This window comes from Alligator mississippiensis, chromosome 5 (assembly GCF_030867095.1).
Source record: "Alligator mississippiensis isolate rAllMis1 chromosome 5, rAllMis1, whole genome shotgun sequence".
NCBI lineage: Eukaryota > Metazoa > Chordata > Crocodylia > Alligatoridae > Alligator > Alligator mississippiensis.
This window is the reverse complement of record NC_081828.1, coordinates 75,214,280-75,229,255: the sequence shown is the minus strand read 5'-3', so window position 1 is coordinate 75,229,255 and position 14,976 is coordinate 75,214,280.

Sequence of the window (14,976 nt, the reverse complement as noted above, 5' to 3'; positions counted from 1 at the left end):
AGCTACCTCTAGTGGTTCCATCACGGCTTCAAGTAATTTCAGGATTTCTGTTCCATGCTTTACTGGGCTTTTGCTTGCTGTTAAGAGTCCTCTCTCTTTCCATATAGCTCCGTGGGCATGTAAGATTCCAAAAGCGTACTTTGAATCCGTGTATATAGTGGCTGTCTTTCCTTTTGCCAAATGGAGAGCTCGGGTCAGCGCAATAAGCTCAGCTTTCTGTGCAGAGGTATTTGGAGGCAAGGCGTTTGCTTCCACGGTATCCCATGATGTAACCATGATGTATCCCGCCTTTCGGGTTCCATTGTCCATGAAGCTGCTTCCATCTGTGTAGAATTCAAGGTCTGCATTAGGTAGTGGGGCATCTTTAAGATCCAGCCGGCTAGCATATACACTCTCAATAGTTTCAATGCAATCATGCTGTAATCCTTCGTCCTGTTCCAATGGCATCAGCGTAGCTGGGTTCAGGGTACTAGAGGTTTGCAGCTGGATGTCTCCTTGATCCAGGAGAGCCGCTTGATATTTGGCCATGCGTCCGGGGGAGAGCCAGGTTCCCCCCTTCGCATCCATCACCGCCAACACTGAATGTGGGGTATACACAGTCATTGGCTGTCCTAAAGTAAGTTTCTTAGATTCCTTTACCAGCATAGCGGTAGCTGCCACTGCTCACAGGCAGGCCGGCCATCCCAAACTAGTGGGATCCAATTGTTTGGAGAAGTAGGCCACTGCTCTTTTCCAGCTACCTAAGTACTGGGTCAGCACTCCTGACACCACTCCTTGGCGTTCATGTACATAAAGTTGAAATGGTTTACTCAGATCGAGTAGGCCCAGAGCTGGCGCCGTCATAAGGGCCTGTTTGATAGCGTCAAAGCTCTTTAGGCATTCTGCCGTCCATTGCAAATCTCCCTCACTACCAGTAGTGGCCTCATAAAGATCCTTGGATATTAGTCCAAAATTGGGAATCTAGATCCGGTGTTGCCCAAACGGCTAGTTTCGTTCCCCTGGAGGCTTGTCCAATTGTCCTCAAGGAGAGAGTCACACACACACACAGGCTGGGTCCATCTCAGATTTATTGTTTACGTAAACAAGGTCAACTCAGGGGCTAATGCCCAAAGTAAAGCCGACGACGAGTCTGGCCCGGAGGTACATTTTTATAGCTTACATAAACATAGAGTCTTAACTGGTTAGGCACTTATTGGCAGCATTACAATTTCCTAGTTGTTACGTCTTATCTTGTAGGCTGAACTTAACTTGTGATTGGTTAGTGTGACTTATCAGGGTTGGTGCATGCGCATTCAAAAAGCAGAACTGCAACAAAAATCTTCTGTCGCATGCGCAGAGGAAAAGGGGAACTACGGCAAAGTTAGTAACCTTTTAGTAACCCTGGTATCTGAGCGTAACTTTAGAGCACTAGACAAGGATGATTTCAGAATGCAAGGCAAGCAGAAAGAAGAGCAGACCACAACTCAGTCGTTAGACCTCGTGGTCTTACACAAGGGGTCATAAGACGGTCATAAGACACTTCTATTATATAGTTGCTGCTCAAGCGTTATTGCAAAATCATGGAGCCTAACCTATTTTTAACTACAATTTCCCCCCTCAGATGCTTTCTTACTCTAAAAATTTTAATAAGTGTCAGCGATAGCCAATTTCTGATAGTGTACAAGCATTTCATGGTTAACAACTGACCGAACAGTCCGTTTCAGAAGGGTCATGTTGCATGGTAGCATACAAGGAAGCAAGCAAAGGGTTGACACTAACAAGCATAAGGCCATCAACACACCCCTTAACCAGCCAGGCTGAGGAAGCCAGGACGTGAACCAATCAAAGTTCCACCCGTTCCAGGTCTGGACTGGGACATGTGCTATCTTTTCCATATCATCTGCTAGAGTCTTTATCACTTCACCATTATCATCAATTTCAACACAACAATTGGACAGATTTAACTTCTTACACACCCCTCCCTCACTGGCAAGTAAGTAGTCAAGAGCTAAGTGGTTCTTTAGTACCGTAGTGCGTAGCTGGGTAAGCTGATTTCTGATCAAACGTAAGGCTGCGGCAGTTTTGTTAGTGACTATCTCTACTACGGCCTGGAGTCTGATAATGCGGTTAGTTAGATAGGTGGGCTCCCTTCCAACCACATTTGGTTCCCAAGTCGCTGGGTCATAATACTGAATGATTCTTTCTGCTGGTCATTCATCATTACCCCACCGTTGGCTCCCTCCCGCAGCTATCTTTTCAAGGAAGTTATCAGTGCTATGTTTAGCACGGTAAAGCTCGGGTTGTGTTGTCTGAATATCAGGAGGTGTGGGCTGGGTTATCCAAACACCAGGGATCAAAGCTCCTAGATAACAAGTCCCAGTCCAATTCAAGGGCAGTTGCCTATAAGCCCATCGCCCACAAATCCATCACAGCCCACAGGCTTCCGTTGTGATGGTGGCGCGGGACCTCATCAAATCTAGGGTTAGTGAGTTACCTAATACACAGCTACAATTATCAAAATTGTCATATGAGACATTTGAGCATGTCCATACACCCTCCCGAGGGGCGACTTTCCTAGAAATCCATGTCTCTTGGCATCTTGACTGCCCTACCCTAAACCCACCTCCCTGTTGGGAAATGCAAATAGAGCCTTTAACTTTTGCCACCATAAGCCTCCCTGAGCCATTATATCGTAAGGAGAAATTAAAGTTACGATTAAAACCCCAATCCAAGACTATGCCTGTCTTATTGAGGGGAATAGGCAAGAAAGGGACCCCCTCATCGCTAGAGACTGGGGTTAGGGCGCATAAAAGGCAACTGTGATTAGTCAATGCCCGGGCAGAGTCTTTGAGAAGAGCCACCCAGGAGTTTCCTACCCATGGGTTCGCAAGTGGGCCCTTAGGTCCCCAAATATCAATGGGCGAGGGGCTACTGACAGTACCAACAGTGGTGGGCTCAGTTCGGAACTCCGGAGGTTGAAGGCTTGAGGGCCGATCCTTGAGAATTGCCGACCAGAGTTCTGGTTTTGGCTCTACACACCTTGCCAATTTATCCTTTGCACCCTTGAATACAAACCCCACTATAATTTCTCTGCGTGAGCAACATGCGGAAGTGGGAAACAAGTAGGCGTCAGACATTGCATACTTTATTTGTTTGTAAATGGTCATTGTGAGGTTTTCACACTGGTTTAAAGGACATCTACAACAGTCTGGGGTAGATACCCCAAAAAGAGGCAGAAGTCCCAGCAAATAGATTAGAGTCTGCATTTTTGTAAGCGCAGCTTCAGATCTCCTACTGGTTCACTTGTCCACTGGTCGGCTTCTTGTTCCCGGGTGTTATCAGCTTCCGGAGTGACCACACCCTGGGAGTTGGTGTCCTCTGGATGATAAGGCTTTACCCTCGAACAGTGGGTCCACTTATCGCTGTTTGATAGGCGGACAGCTGTGTGTGTAGTCAGCAGCACCTAGTAGGGTCCTTCCCACTTTTCCACAAGAGGATCTTTCTTCCACTTCTGTACCAGGACTTGGTCACCTGGTTTGAAGTTGTGGATTGGTGCGTCAAGCGGGAGGCTCTGGAAGGATGCAGCAAACCTGTGTAGAGAAGACAAAACAGACTGCAAGGCAGTAACATGTTTCCAAATTTCAGATTTGCCCAGTTCTACAGTAACTAGTTCCCTCCATCCTGCTGGCAGGACCCTGGGAGGCATACCAAACATCAATTCAAAAGGTAACAATTTACTCCCTCTACGTGGTGTACTACGAATACGAGTTAAAGCCAGTGGGAGTGCCTGCGGCCATTTCAAATGAGTCTCAATACAGATTTTTGTCAACATAACCTTCAGTGTTCTATTCATGCGTTCCACCTGGCCTGAACTCTGGGGTCTCCATGGAGCATGGAGTTTCCATTTGATATCTAAAGCTTTGGACACTTCCTGCACTATTTTCCCCACGAAATGACTGCCTTGATCTGACTCAATAGACTCAGGCAACAGAAATCTGGGTATCATCTCGTGGAGTAGCACCCGTGCCACTGTGGATGCGGTAGCTGTTCTTGTGGGGTATGCTTCCACCCATCCAGTTAACTGGTCCACTAGTACCAGCAGGTAATGGTATCGACCAGATCTAGGAAGTTCAGCAAAGTCAATCTGCCAAGCTTGTCCAGGGTACTGGGCCCACGGTCTCCCTCCCATGGGGGCTGGTGGTCTGGCAGATTTTGGATTCACCTTCTGGCAGGTCGGGCACTGAGAGACTACTCTCTGGGCATCCAAATAAAGTCCTGGGGCTACCATCTGATGAGTCAACAAGTCTCCCATCGCTGTGCCCCCCATGTGAGTGGAAGAATGCAACTGGTGGAGTATCTCTCCCAGCAGGGCTCAAGGTATTAACACTTTTCCTCCCGGTACGATCCACCATCCCTGTGAGTTTTTACTAGCCTTGAGCTCAGCGGCTAGCTTATCTGACCCTGGACCATATTTTACTTTACAATCTTCTAAATAGGAAGACACTTCATGGGCCGTGCCCTGAAACACTGCCTCTCCTCCTGTTTGTGCTGCCTCTTTGGCTGCCACGTCAGCCTTTGCATTTCCCCTTTTCTGGCGTTCATCTGCAGCCTTGCCATGGGCTTTTACATGTACCACGGCCACCTCCTTTGGCAACCGGAGGGCTTCTAATAACATTACTATCTGTGGGCCATTGGCAATCTTTTGTCCAGAAGCTGTGATGAATCCCCGCTCTTTCCATAACAACCCATGGGCATGAACAGTGGCAAAGGCGTAACATGAGTCTGTAAAAATGTTCACCCTTTTGTCTTTTCCCAATTCTAATGCACGGGTCAGGGCAACGAGCTCCACTGCCTGCGCTGACCATGTTGCAGGGAGTTTTTCTTTCCACACCGTTTCTGTCAATGTTACCACAGCACACCCCGTATATCGCATGCCATATATCACACTGCTCGAACCATCCACAAAGAACTCCTCCTCTGGGTCCTCAATTGGGTCATCGGTCAAATCAGGACGAATTAGTACTGTCTGTGTCAATACTTCTAAACAGTCATGACCCGGAGGGCCCGGCTCTGGCAGTAGAGTCGCTGGATTTAAGGCAGTGGTGTGCTTGAAGGTAAGGCCTGGATTAGATAAAAGAAAAATTTCATATCTTGATTGTCTGGAGGGGTTCAGAAATTTCCCTCCTTCTCCTCTGAGAATCTGGGGAACCCCATGTGGTGTGTGTATCTCCATATCAGCTCCCATAACAATCTTTTGGGCCTCCTCCACAAGGGTAGCTGTGGCAGCGACAGCCCTCAAACATGCAGGCCACCCCTTTGCCACCGGGTCTAAGACCTTGGAGTAGTATCCCACAGGTTTCCAAGTTGGACCAACTGGTTGAGTTAAAACCCCCAAAGCTACCCCTTTATTCTCATGCACATATAGTCTATAGGGCTTGCGCCCATTTGGAATCATCAATGCTGGGGGTTGCAAGAGGGCAACTTTCAGTAATTCAAATGCATGTTGTTTCTCCTTAGTCCATTTCCAATTTGTGAGGCCCTCTTTCATGAGGGACTCATATAGGGGTTTGGCTTTTCCCCCATAATCCGGAATCCACAGTCTACAAAACCCGGTTAGACCCAAGAAAGCTCGCAGCTCTTTAGGGTTTTTGGGGGCAGGCATATCCTGTATTGCTTGAATTCGATCCCTGCTCAGAGCCCGAATCCCTTTCTCAATCTCATATCCCAGAAAGGTAACCTTTGGTTGGCAAATTTGAGCCTTTTCCCATGACACCTTATACCCTTTCTTTCCCAGGGTATTCAGCAAGGATTCTGTCACTTTTTTCCCCGTCTGTAGGTCGGGACTTGCTATCAATAAATCATCAACATATTGCAACAGCACCACCTCATGGTGTCTCTCTTTCCAGTGCTCCAAGTCTTTTTGCAAAGCAGTTCCAAAGATATGGGGGGATGAGACAAATCCCTGGGGTAGTACCGTCCACAACAATTGGGTCTTATGGTATGTGTCTGGATCTTCCCATTCAAAGGCAAACAATTTCTGACTATCTTCATGTAGCGGGATAGAGAAGAAAGCATCTTTTAAATCTAGCATGGAGAATACCTTAGCATCTGCTGGAACCTGGGTCAAAATAGTGTGGGGGCTTGGAACCATGGGGTGGTCCACTAAAATCTTTTTGTTCATGGCTCTCAAGTCTTGTACCAACCTAAAAGAGGTTCCATCTGCTTTAGGCACACCCCAGATTGGGGTGTTAAAGGGGGATGATCCCTCTATTAACCACCCATATCTCTTAAATTTTTCAATCAGTGGCTTCAGGCCTGTTCGAGTGGCTTTCTTCAGAGGATATTGTTTTACACACACAGGACCCTCTCCTTCCCTCAGGGGAATTTTTACAGGATTTACGTATTTTGCTCAGGCAGGAGTTCCGTCTGCCCATACACATGGATCCACATTTTCTAAAACCTCAATCCCTTCGGGTTCTGATCTTGTCTCAGCTGTCCGTAGGGCCATCTGGTAGTTTGAGCCTTGCTTTACTGGCAATCGTACTACAATTTGATCCTCACGGAAGAAGATTTCAGCTTGCAGTTTTGTTAGCAAATCCTGCCCCAAGAGTGCTACTGGGCAGGTAGGGGATACTACAAATGCATGTTCCAACATATTATTCCCAATCTTCGTGAGGAGGGGCTTACATACAGGCAATCTGGTCCGTCTTCCCTCTATCCCTTCTACAGTCAGATGCTTTCCGCTTTCTTTAGCTAAAGGGGGTTTCACGGGAATCATCGAAAAGGTGGCCCCAGTATCCACCAGGGCCTCATAATCTCTGCCACCTACCCTTATCTGCACCATGGGATCCTTCCGGGCATTCGCCCTCAGGGCGGTGGCCTTGGATCCTGGGTCCCTTCAGCTAGAGTCTTCCCCTAAGGATTCCGCTCGCATCTGGCGGTCCCCTCGTTGGGTTTCCCTCTGTCTGTCCTTCAGCTTAGGACAATCCCTTTTCCAATGTCCCTTTTCCCGGCAATATGCACATTCATCCGGCTTCAGCTGACTTTTTCCTTTCTTCTGCCCCCCCTCAGGTTGCTCCTTCCATCCCCCACTGCCATTAGTACTTTTGCCCAAGGCGGCTGCCAGCATGGCCATTTGCTTCTGTCCATGCTTTTCCTCCTTCTTTTCTGCTACTTGATCCCGGTTCCCATAGACTTTATACGCAATTTCCACTAGTTCTGAAAGGGGTTTCCCTGGTCCTCCTTCAACCTTTTGCAACTTCTTCCTTATATCTGGGGCCGCCTGTCCAATAAATAGCATATTTACCATGCAGTGATTTTCTGGAGCCTCAGGGTTTATGTCACTAAATTTCTTAAAGGCATTATACAATCGCTCGAGGAAGGCTGAGGGAGATTCATCCTTTCCTTGACGGACCTCGCATATTTTGGAGAGGTTTGGTACTCGTGGTACTGCCTTACCTAGAGTTTCTACTATAATTCCCAAATATTGACGATTCAGCTCTCTCCCTTCCTCTGAGTTACTGTCCCAAACGGGACTCTCAATAGGACATACGGTGCATATGTCTACTCCATGGGCTACGCGCTCCTCGGCTACCCGATCCACTACTCCCTGTACCAACTGTCTCTCCTCGGAAGTTAGGAGGGTATGTAGCATCATCTGAACATCAGCCCAGGTTGGACGGTGGGTTTGCCCTACTGATCGAAACAGATTTTGCATCTTCTCGGGGTCTTCTCTAAAAGAAGGGTTTTGATTCTTCCAATTAAACAAATCAGACGTGTGGAAGGGCACGTAAACGAAGGTTGTCCCCCCCTCCCCTTCTGGAGCCACTACTTGTCTCATGGGACAATTGTAATTGGGGTTCGGGTGATGGGTCCCCCGGGGGGTTTTATCATGCCAATTTCCCGCGAATTCTATCGCTGAGAGGAGCTGAGCCAGTCCCTCCGGGAAGCTACCTCTCTCTTCATACTCGTAGGGGGGGCTGTCGCTGGGGGATCCTCTGGCCCTTCTTCCCTCTTCCCTCCTGAAACACTGGGGCCAGTCATGGGTGTTACTGAGGGACTTTCTGACCTCTCCCTTCCCGAAGAGTCAGGATCCTCTCGGGATGATGACGATGATCCTTGACTCCTGGTGCTGGGGCTAGAGTCCGTCTGGGATGATGACGATGATTCCTGGTCCCTGGAGCTGGGGCTGGCAGGCGGCTGTGCTCTAACCCTGCGCCTCAGTCCCTGAGTCAAATCTCCCTCACTACCAGAAATAGGAAGGACTTGGGGTGTTCTCCCAGTGTCTTTTGCCAATAATATCTTACACATTTTTCCTTTACACTTTCGGACCCATGGGGAAACAGGATTCATTATAGCACTTATCCAACAATCTATATACGGATATTGATCCCAGTGACCGTCCCTGGTCACCACATTCGACACTGCATTAACTAATTTTACATTGAAAGAACCAACCTCCAGCCACCCAACCCCGAAAGTGGGCCATTCCCTCTGACAGAATATAATCAAGTCATCCTTTGTCATTTCCATTCCGTAATCTCCCTTAAATTTGCCAAAATTCCTTAGCATGCATCCTAATGGGGAAGCAGAGTCTTCTTCCTGGGAGCTACCCGAACCCATTGTGTCAATCAATATACAAATGCACTCAGGTCCCTGTACGCTGGGTCACGAGGTTCCAGCTGAGCCCCCTTGCATTCGATGCTACCTTGTTAGGCAGAATCGGGGCGGCTAGACTCAGCTTTAGTCCCAGACCTGGTCAGCGGCTCATGTTTCTAAAGGGAATCCCCAGATCTAAAGTCCAGACCAATATGCTGAACGCCAAAACCAACACCTAAATCCTCAGGGTTCCCCAAATTCCCTTAGGGACCATTCAAATGACACAAAGAAAGCGAATACTCACTCTGCCGAACCCCTGGCGCCGTCTCTTTGGACCCACTCAGCCTGGGTGACTCATTCAAAGGAGAGCCTTTAACCTTCCGGGTGCCCCGACTCACGTACCCGGGGGCCGTGACAGACTCCAAGAGCGGTCTGGTGGCGCCACTTCACGGGCCCCCTTCGCCGGTCTCATCGTGGCCCCGAAGTAGACCAGAGGATCTCCTGGCTGGCTCACCAAATTGTTGCCCAAATGGCTGGTTTCGTTCCCCTGGAGGCTTGTCCAATTGTCCTCAAGGAGAGAGTCACACACACACACAGGCTGGGTCCATCTCAGATTTATTGTTTACATAAACAAGGTCAACTCAGGGGCTAATGCCCAAAGTAGAGCAGACGACGAGTCTGGCCCGGAGATACATTTTTATAGCTTACATAAACATAGAGTCTTAACGGGTTAGGCACTTATTGGCAGCATTACAATTTCCTAGTTGTTACGTCTTATCTTGTAGGCTGAACTTAACTTGTTATTGGTTAGTGTGACTTATCAGGGTTGGTGCATGCGCATTCAAAAAGCAGAACTGCAACAAAAATCTTCTGTCACATGCGCAGAGGAAAAGGGGAACTACGGCAAAGTTAGTAACCTTTTAGTAACCCTGGTATCTGAGCATAACTTTAGGGCACTAGACAAGGATGATTTCAGAATGCAAGGCAAGCAGAAAGAAGAGCAGACCACAACTCAGTCGTTAGACCTCGTGGTCTTACACAAGGGGTCATAAGATGGTCATAAGACACTTCTATTATATAGTTGTTGCTCAAGCATTATTGCAAAATCATGGAGCCTAACCTATTTTTAACTACACCGGCAGAATCCTGCCATACCCAAAAAGCCTCGCAACTGTCTCTTGGTCTTTGGGACTGCCATCCAACAGATGGCCTCTTTTCTCTCAGGGCCCAACATCCTCTGGCCTTGTGAGATGTCAAATCCCAAGTATCGTACCCCCTTTTGCTCTATCTGGGCTTTCTTCCGAGACACCCGGTATCCCACTTGTCCCAGGAAGTTCAGTAAACTTACGGTCAGCACTCTTCCCTCGTTTTTGCTGCAATCAACAAATCATCCACATACTGTAACAGGGTACCTGATGTCCCTTTGTCCCACTTCTGAAGGTCGGTACTTAGGGCAGTGCTGAAAATAGTGGGACTATTCTTAAAACCCTGAGGCAAAACTGTCCAGCACAATTGGGTTTTTCTCCTAGTATTCGGGTCTTCCCACTCGAATGCAAAAATCTCTTGGCTGTTTCTTTCAAGTGGGATGCAAAAGAAGGCATCTTTCAGGTCCAGGACTGTAAACCACTGTTCCTCTGCAGACAAAGTAGTCAGCAAAGTATAAGGGTCCGGCACCACCGGATGGAGGGTCACCGTGACCTTGTTCACGGCTCTGAGGTCCTGCACAAAACGATACTCGTTACTGTGGGGTTTTCTTACAGGCAAAATGGGGGAATTAAAAGATGATTGACACTCCCGAAGCAAACCATGTTTAAGGAATCTCTTTATAAGTGGTTCCAGGCCTTTCCAAGCTTCTATTTTCAATCGATACTGTGGCACCCTGGGCGGGGTAATTCCCGGCTTTAAATCAATGCTTACAGGAGTGGCCAGTTTGACTCTTCCTGGCTTCTCTCCCGCCCATACCCAGGGTACTACAGAGTCTTCTACTTCGGGGGGAATTCTCCCTTCCTCCCCCTCCTGCAATAGGAGACACACCTAAGCCTTCCAGGCTTCCTCAGTTGGTATCTTCATAGTAATTTTGCCCTCCGAAAAGATCAATTGGGCCTGCAATTTGCACAGCAAATCCCTCCCAAACAAAGGTATGGGGCACTCAGGCATATACAGGAACTGATGAGACACTTTCTTTCCTCCCAATTTGCATTCCATGGGTGGCACAAAAGGACGATACGTCCACTGGCCGGTGGCTCCTACTATGGGGATCTTGGTTTTTGATAAGGGTCCTTTAAAATTGGTTACAACTGAATGCGTGGCTCTACTATCTACTAAAAAATCAATAAGTTCTCCCCCTACTTGCATTCTAACCAGGGGCTCGTCGGGGGAGACAGGGATTACTTCAGTGTTCGCCCCCGGTCCCTGTCACTCCTGGTCAGAGCCATCTAACATCAACAATCTTTCTTCCTCCTCTCGTCTCTTCTCCCCCATCTTGGGGCACTCATTTTTCCAATGCCCTTCCTGCTTGCAAATAGCACACTGATTAGGTCCCAGCCTGGGACCCTGGCCGTAGCCTCCCGGAGCATAGCTCACACCTCCTCTACGCCCTCTATTTCCTCTGCCCCGTCCTTGACTCCTCTGAGTTACAATTGCCGCTGCCAACAACGATGCTTGTAACGATGCCTGTGCCTTCATTCTCTTATCTTCCTTTTTCTCCTTAACCTGATCTCGGTTGGAGTATACCTTATAAGCAATCTCAAACATTTGGCTGATGCTCATTCTAGCTGCTCCTTCAGCCTTCTGTAGTTTTTCCTAATATCTGGGGCTGACTGTCCTATAAACAGTGTGTTAAACATCTTAGCATTTTCTGGCAGCTCTGGATCTAAATCCATCCACTGTCTGGCTGCCTCACACAACCTCCCATAAAAACTGGACGGATCCTCCTCCGGACCCTGCCGCACTTCGTACAATTTAGACAAATTTTTCTACTTGGGGATAGCCTTCTGGAGAGCAGGCAACACAAACTCCTGATACAGCTCTAACTCCTTCCGGCCCCCTCGGGTGTTGGGATCCCAGTCTTGATTTTTCTTAGGGCAAAGTTCATCTACATCACCGGCTGGGTGACGCTGCTGTGCTATCGTGTGTGCTTTCTCTAAGACCAACCTCTTCTCTTCTGGAGTCAGAAGAGCGGCCAGTAAGGCCTGAATATCTATCCAGTTTGGTTGGTGGGTGAGGAAAATAGTAGAGAACAACTGGGCCATTGCCTCCGGATTCTGGCGATATTGGCCCACGGACTGTTTCCAATCTATCAAGTCTGCCGTGCTGAATGGCACATGGACAAAAACTGGCTCACCCTCAGGACCCACAGCTTGTCGTAAAGGGGCCTGAACTACTGGTTGGGCCCCTGATCGTAAGCGACTCGCCACAGGGCTATACACCCCATCTCCTACAGTCCCTTCTACCGCCAGATTGCTACCACCCGCATCTGCCGGACCCGGGGATGGCAACCCAAGGCTGTCAGGGGAGGTGGGGGACGACGGACTGGATGAGCCAGCCGGGAGTCCCTGATGAGCCGTTACAGGTGCAGTGGAAGTCCCCTGTGGTGACACAGGGTTCACAGGATGAGACGGGGGAGCCGTGGGAGCAATTAGCAACTGCACGTCTTCCTCCTCCGGCTCCTTCGGACATACTGTGGTGACCCCCCGTAAAGCCACTACCCCACTTCCCCTAAATATCCCACACAACTTCTGCGTAACCCCATCCCTATACAAAGTCATATATGCCTCTACATAAAGCATCTCATCCCACTTCCCTTGGCGCCTACAAAACAACTGTAACTGCAAGGTTGTGTTATAATCCAAAGACCCATTCTTCGGCCAGGCTGCACCATCCGCAAGTTGGTACTGTGGCCAACATATATTGCAATACCAAATCATCTGTTGTTTCATCATAGGGTCGCTTCCAAACTTTGGCCAGTTTTTCAAAATGCATCCTAAGGGACTGCAGGGTGGAATCTTGGACTGGTTACTTCCCATTATCCAACTACCGGACGGCGACCGCCACTCAGCCTCAGAACCAAACTGATTAAAGTGAGTTCATGGGGCTGCCACCCGATCTCACTCGCCTAGGGCATCTACACGGTCGGAACTTTTAAAGCCGTCTCTTTCCCAACCTGCTCAAAATATGGAAAGAAGTACTCACCAGTCCATTGAAACCTCCCTCGCCCCACCCGATTAAGTTGGTCCTTCGAGCGTTGCGCCGTTGTGCCCCTCCACGACTCCGTCAGGCAACCAGGAGACGGTCAGACCGCCGACGAATAAGGTCGGTGGCGCCTGGCCCTCGCACCGTCCACAGTTGTTGCCGGAGCCAAAGAGGTGGACCGGGCAAGGCAGTCAGCTAAGGTCCCATCTGGGTCGCCAGAAATTGTTGTCCCCAAAGGACAGTGAGTTCGTGCCCGGTGCGCTTCTGCCAATAAACACACAGGGGTGAAGGATCCAACTTAATCTTTATTTCTGCGCAGAAAGTGGTGCTTGACAATCGTTCGCAAAGCAAGCACCCCCACCCAAGTGGGCATCAGCCTTATATAGCCTCTTCTAGCCTTACACACTGTACAGTCACTATAGGTTGCCCCTTTTGGTCCAAGTGCACTTCGCCCTAGCTACAGACTACCCCCTAGCCAGCTGAACTTGTCTTCGTAATAGTTAATTTGCTGATGAGGCACCTGTTATTCAGCAAACTCAGCAAATAACCCCCCTTCCAGCTCCCCCGCAAGTAACCCCCCTTCCAACTTCCCCCGGGACCTTGCTGATACAGCCTTTCCTTCTGGCAAGGCCAGCAATTAAGCAACTAAGCAACAAGTGATCTCCCCCAGCCTAAACAACCTACTCTATGCCCTTGGTTAGATAAAATACTTTTTCAAAACATACAAAGCTGTTCCCAAAGTATAAAAAAACATATGAAAGTTCAGGGGTACACATCATTGGGGGCAGCAGAAAGAGGAAGTGAACACACAGCCAGAGAGCCACACTCTAGCACCACCCCCCAGCTTCTGATCTGAGCCACTGTAGGCATGTGGCTGCATTTTCTGAGTCAAAGGTAAATCCAAAGGTCTGTTCACTTCTGTTTCAATTTAATCTGTGCTGTTTAGGGTAAACTGCAAAGACTGAATTGATTCAGCCTCACAGTTTTTGACTGTCTGTACTTAGCCTAGGAGGCCAGCTAGTCCAACACTCTGCTCAAGACAAAATCATCCCTATCTAAACCATCCTAAACAAGTCATCTAAACTACTCTTAAAAGATTAAAAGATTGGAGATTGCTCAACTTCTCTGGGGAAACTGTTCCAATGCTTAACCACTCTCATTGTGAGAAAGTTCATCCTAATCTCCAACCAAAATTTCCCTTGATGTAATTTATGACTTTTTATCCTTGTCCTGTTCCCTGCAGCCACAGAGTATAGTCAATCACCATCCTCTCTATAACCACACCTCAAGCATTTGAAGACTGTTTTCAAATCCCTCTTCAATCTTCTCTTTTCCGGACTAAAAAAAAAAATCCCATTTCTTACAGCCATTCCTTAGAAGCTACGTTTTCCAAACCTGTAATCATTTTGTTGCTCTCTACTGGACTCTTTCTAATTTGTGCAGGTCTCTTCTGAAATGTGGTGACTAAAACTGGACACAGTATTTCCAATGAGGCTTCACTAGTGCCAGATACAGTGGAAGGATCACTTGACTTGTAAGCAACACTTTTGTTAATGCAGCCCACTATGGTATTGACTTTTTTTTGCAACAAGTGTACACTGTTGACTTGCATTCAGCTTACGTTGTGCTGTAGCTCCACCCCCTCCCAGGTCCTTTTCTGTAGTACCACAGCCTAGCCAGTCATTTTCTGGTTTGTATTTGTCTATGTAATTGTTCTGTCCCTTGTGCAGGACTTTGGACTTATTCTTATTGAATTTCATTTGCTTAATTTCATATAATTTCTCCCATTTATTGTGGTCGTTCAGAACCCTAAAACTACCATCCAGACAAGGAGCTTGGGGTGGGGGGGGTTAAAGTAAAAGTAAAAAAATATCATTTTAGAAGCACTGGAACAATATGTTTTTGACCTTCTTGACTTTTTCTCTGTTTCCCACACCCTCCTTTTTCTTGGTTGAAAGTATTTGCCAAATATGATCTGATTTTAAAAGTACTTCAATCCTCTGAAACCCCATTTTAGGACGAATTTACTAGGGCTATGCGAAATTTTGTCAGCTGTTTTGTTTCAACGCTCTTTTGACTCGCTTTGAGCTTGAAATAGCAAAATCGAAATGAAATGAAAGGCTTTGAAACAGCCTTGAAATGAAATGTGGGCAGTTGAAACATTTCAAAAGTTTTGAAACGTTTCAAGTTTCGAAGCTGAAGCTGAGC